Genomic DNA, 6,000 nt, shown 5'->3' on the forward strand with positions numbered 1-6,000 from the left:
CTCAGATTCTAACCATGGATTTTCCTTTGCAATTTGGAAAATGAAATGCATGTGTATACTGCGGAGATGGCAAAATATATCTATGGGCATGGCACAACTCACAAGCCCATTTCCATTAATATCTTCCTATGTCATATTTCTTCAAATAGAATAAAAAAATAATAGCTTTGGCACAATATATCACTGAGAATTTTTTTGACCAAAGGTCATCTAGTCCATTAGCATTATCATAGTTAGGTTAAAGACATTGAAGCAGCAGGTCAAAGCGATGGCATAGTCTTGTCATGTAGCAAATTTGAGGCTTTCAATTCTTCTCTAGCGTTCTACGGGCTCCTTACAAAATAACATTAAATTATCTCTGTAAAATAAAATTTAAAATAAAAGTTCATTAGCAATCATGGAGGGAAACTCAAAAAGTGTAACGATAATGTGAAGTTTTGGTGATTTATATATATATATATATATATATATATATATATATATATATATATAAAATAATTTTTTTTGAAAGAAAAAGTTTTTGATTAATTTCTTTATTAAAAAGTCTACGGGGTCTTGGATAGATGGTAAAAAAAATGGTTAAAAATTTATAATTTTTGCATAAATTTTTATTGAAAAATTAGTTTAGTTTACACACTTTTTAGTTTCATATTAAAATTTTAAAAAATAATATTTTAAATTTTAAAATAACAAAATCTTTAAAATTCAAAATTAAATTTAACACTGAGTAAATGATAATACTAATGTTAACTATTTATAATAACAATTAATGTCAATTTTCACTATTTATAATAACAATTAATGTCAATTTTCATATTGAAAGTAATGGAGACAATTATATGTATGAGGAAAATTTTGATGAATATTGACTTTTTTTTTGGATTTGATTTGGACATGTTTATGATTATCCAAAAAAAATTGTAGACGAGCTTCTATGTAGGTATATAAAAGCTCTATAAAATATAATACTTATTTTATTATTTAATCTTTTGTGAATTAATTATTTTTATTTTGTAAGTAATGGGAAATTTTATTATAATTTACCTATAAAATCAATAGTGGAAACAATAATATTGGCCATAAAGGGGCAAGGTTTCACTTTGCCAGATGCCTCTAAGTCTTGGACCGTTAACTTGTTTTCTTAGGTTTGAGGAAGACGAGCTCTTAGCTAAGCAAAAGCAGTTTTAGGCATACTCGAGGCCCAATTTACTTACATTGTTGTTTGATTTGTTTTATGAATATTAATTATTTAAAAAAAATAGTGTAATTTTTGAAAATGAGTTATAGTCTATATTTTTTTTAATAATTCAAATCTTTTAAAAAAATATGCTACCATGAGATATGATACATTTCATGTGAACATTTTTTTTTTTGACAATATTTGCTTTGCCAATTTTTTTAATATTTGTTTTTTTTAATAATATCTTTTGATATATTTCAATTAGGGGTATTATGGTAATTGGAATGAACTTAAAAGATTATATATATATATATATATATATATATATATATAAACTAGGAATTATCTAGTGCTTGCTTGTTTCTATTTGCATAGAGTAATATGTATAAAAAAGCCTATCCAATTTCTAACTAAACATTTTATAGTAAATTTTTTTTTTTCAAATGAAAATCTTAATTTATTTTATTATATTAATATAGAGGCATTAAACAAATCATAATTCTTCAAATTGATGTTTGACTCTACCCTTCAAATTTGATACTCTATACTTATCCCTGATGAAATCCTTTCTACTTTATTGGAAGCGTACCTCACAATTATGCTAATTCTAATATACATGATACTCACTAATATTTTTTTCCTATTAATGATTATGTAATGGATACTCTATACTTGATCCCTAGTGAAATCCTTTCTACTTTGTTGGAAGGGTACCTCACAATTATGCTAATTCTAATATAAATGATACTCACTATTATATATATATATATATATTTATGTATTTATTTTTATTTTTATTATTATTATTATTTTTTCCGTTTAATCATTATGTAATGGAATACTGGTATGCACAATAATGCAATCAATGAATATGAAAATACATATACAATTAAAATTTGTCAAAACCATCAATAGAGTATAAGAATTGAAAATAATCAATGCTAAAAAATGCACACCGTGGAAAGAATGGCAAATATATTACTACCTACATTTTCCATTGATACATGAGTATCCCCATGCCCAAAAGGGATGGGAGTAGTTTCCTCTAGTATGGTTGGAAACAACAATATCACATCTTCACACAAGGGTCATACTACAAGTTTAACATCAAGCCCCACAAAGAGAGCTCTTTAGGACACTCAAGTGATTTGGATCTTGGTACCACCTAGGGCACCAAGTTCTATGGATTGTCACCCAAGAGGCAAGTGAACCAATTGACCTACACAATCATGTCCTATATTACTAACTACATATGAAGTATTGCTACTCTATTGAGTTACATTAGCAAACAAAAGGTGGAATATGAAAAGTACCTCAATATTTTTTATTTATTAACCATTGATAGATATAAAAAAGAAATTAAGATATATGTATCTCAATTATTATTATTATTAATCTCAGTAGATGCTTAGTAGATCTAATATAAATTCTCAATCTAGTAAGCATCAAGAAGGATAAAAAAAAGTAAATGGAGATGCAAATTCTTATGCTTGGTGTGTATATTTTCTACACATTTAATTAAAATTAAGTATCTACATTAATTAAAAGTAAGTATCACTATATATAAATATTGGTAAAACAAAAATGCACTAATAATCTTAAACATTTAAAAAATATGAGAAACTAATATATAAAATCATACAATATATTTAATGTTATAATATTATACTCAATCTCATTGCTTCAACATTATAATAAATTTATAAACCATACTAGATCCATCTTAAACCCTAATCTATCAAGCCTATAGAGGGATCAAATCCCTTAAGATATAAGCCTCGTTTAAAGTGAAACAAGATTCAATCCCTCTCGGTGCTTGATAGATCCAAGGTTAATATGGATCTAGGTTAGTTTTTATATACACACATACCATATCTAGGCTAGATCCATCTCTCCCTCTCTATCTCCTCTCCATATCTCTATTTCCTCCTCTACTCTTTCCCTCCCTTTGTCCTCTATCTCGAGTCCTCTCTCTCTTCCTTCCCCTCTCTCCCTTTCTCTCCTACCTCCCTTTCTCTCTTCCCCCTCACCTCTCTCTCTCTCTACCCTCTACCCTCCAACTCTGTCACTATCTCCCTCCCTCTCTCCTTCTCTCTCTCCCCCTCCATCTCTATGTCTCCCTCTCTCTCTCCTCTCCTTTTCTATGTCTTCCTTCCTCTCCTCTTTCCATCTCTCCCTTCTCACTCCCTCTCTCTCTCCTCTCCTTTTCTATGTCTTCCCTCCTCTCCTCTCTCCCTCTCTCTCTGTCTCTTCCTTCTCACTCCCTCTCTCTCTACCTCTATCTTTGTATGTCCCTCCCCCTCTCTCCCCCTCCAACTCCATCTCTCTCTCCTCTCTCCTCCTCCTCTCTCTCTCTCTCTCCTCCCATCACTCTCTCTCTACCCTCCGACTCTATCACCCCTCATTTCTCTTTGTCTCTTTCTCTCCATCCATACCATGGAAAATTTTCACTATGTGTAATTAATTCTATATGTAATGTCTAAAATATTTTACATTTTAATTTTTTTATTGTGAAATGAGTTATGATTTTTCGACATGTGGTATTGATAAGCCATGGTATTGACCCATGGTATTGTAACAAAACCTATTTACAAGTTAATAACATCCATATTGTTATAGTGTAATTTTATTGTAAGTATTAAGTTTTTATGTCCTTATTAATTAAATTTAAATATGGCTATAGAATCATTATTAGTCTATGCCAAGGCAAGGCTCTAACAATCAAATTTTTTGTTAGTTTAGACTCTAAAAATATTTTTCAAACATTTGATTGGACCAAAAGTGGAAGGTCTTATTGCAACTTTTGCACAATATAATGAGATTTGGCGGATAACTACCTTACATATTTTATGCCATAATTTATGGATATAGTTGCAATATTCGTGCATGATTTTTAGATATTTGTGTAGTGATTTTTTTCTTAAGCTTTGCAGAAAACCATCCAAAAATAAAATACCTGAAAATAACTTATGCTTAAGTAAATAACATATCTACCATCAATTAGTTTCCAGCATTAAGCAAGTCTTTGCATAAAAAATGGATAGGGATAAGATGTAAAAAATATACTTACATGAATTAGTTTCCACCATTATTTATGTTTTCTTCAACACTTATGTAGGAGTAAAATTGTAAATGTGTAGACTTACTAGTGGTTACTACTCACCAAAAATTATGCAGGTTCTTTTGCTCGAGCAAACAATTCCACTTCACATCCCAATTTATTAGTTACTTCCAAAGCAAGACTATAGAATGATTTGTTTATCAACCTTTATTAATTCAACATTGACCAATATAACTTATAATTATTTATGCGCATAATTTCTAACTTGAATTGGAGGGGCTAAATAGCCCTACAAACAAAATTACAATATAACAAATTGAATTTTATTATTTTGTTACTTTTTTATTATTAATTGAGTCAAGATTTAAATGCTTATACTACAACATCTCCACCATAATGAGCTCTATATTACTTTTAACCTCTTATAGCAATTGATTTGCTTTTAACTACCCATTAATTGAGATTTGACCAATATATTTTCTAATGTTTATATATATATATATTAACATTATTAAAAAAACCAATTTGTCATCATTATATTGGTTAATATTTTAAACGTATAATTTCCACCTTCATGACAAGTGCAATGGACCATGATGAAAGAATAGTTGTTTCAGCATAATTCTATGCCACACCCCATGTTTGTGCAACTTCCATCACTATCATTACTCCCCATCATTCTTTCGTCCCAATTTTCCTCAACAATAAACCAAAACTAAAACCCTAATTCTTCTATTATCATTACTTTGAATTATTCTCTCCACCCAGTTAATGTACCATCACATCTGATATTGCGTTTACCATTGTCAGATTCAATACTATCTAGAGAATTCTTAAGAGCTGTCTTTCACCAAAATCACTGGTTTATCAACATTGCCTTAATGCCACAAGCACTCGCATTTAGTTGGAATTATGCTTTGTTCACTATGAGAGTTGTCATATTTCTCAAGGTATTCAAAGTTTTATGATTAATATTTACTTCATATCTGAAAAAATAAAACTTAAAATCTTTATATCTATATATATAGGCTATTAAAAAAATTATTAGCACATTAATATAGTATGAGGGAATGGTGAGTCGAACAATGAAAATGGCTCTGAAGTCGCCGGGTCAGGTTAGCGCACGCGAAGGGTTTGGTTAGGGTTTCGATTTGAGCTTTGAAGCTGCAGTAACCGCGCTTGGGTCTCCGTTTCGCTCTCGCCGCTACTGCAGACTCCGCGCTCCCTTCTCCGTTACAATGCCGCTGTAGACTTCAAAGCACCGCGCTGAGGGACTCCTTCGCCGTGACCTCCGTGACTTCCGTTTTACTTATCTGTGACGGTTTACATTTTTAACCTGGCACGGTCCGTTAGCTGTAACTGCAACCTGTCTTTTTCCCCGGGATTCTCTACTCCATAAGGTGTCCGCCGTCCCGAGGTGCAGCTGGCCATGGAGGACTTGGAGGCCGTAGATTATTCCGCTGACCCATTGGAAGGGGTCTCCATCTGGCGCACTCCATATGCCACATCAGAAGGTATGTTTAATCCTGATTTTCCCGGAAATTTCTCACAGTTTTCCCTCGGTGAATCGTCTAGGGCTCAGCCTGTGGTCCTCCCGGATGAGCCCCCTACATGGCCTGCCCTCTCCACGCCGCCTCACTCTCCGGCAACCCTCGGTTTTGTCTCCGGATGCTTAAACCCTAACCCTGGGTCGGTTCCCCCGGAATCTAGCTCCTTTTCTCATCCGCCGTTTAACCCTCCCCTGCCCTCATCCTCCGCC

The sequence above is a fragment of the Pinus tabuliformis genome, chromosome 5_1, assembly GCF_031772625.1.
Source record: "Pinus tabuliformis cultivar Carrire ecotype Pingquan chromosome 5_1, CPIR1, whole genome shotgun sequence".
NCBI lineage: Eukaryota > Viridiplantae > Streptophyta > Pinopsida > Pinales > Pinaceae > Pinus > Pinus tabuliformis.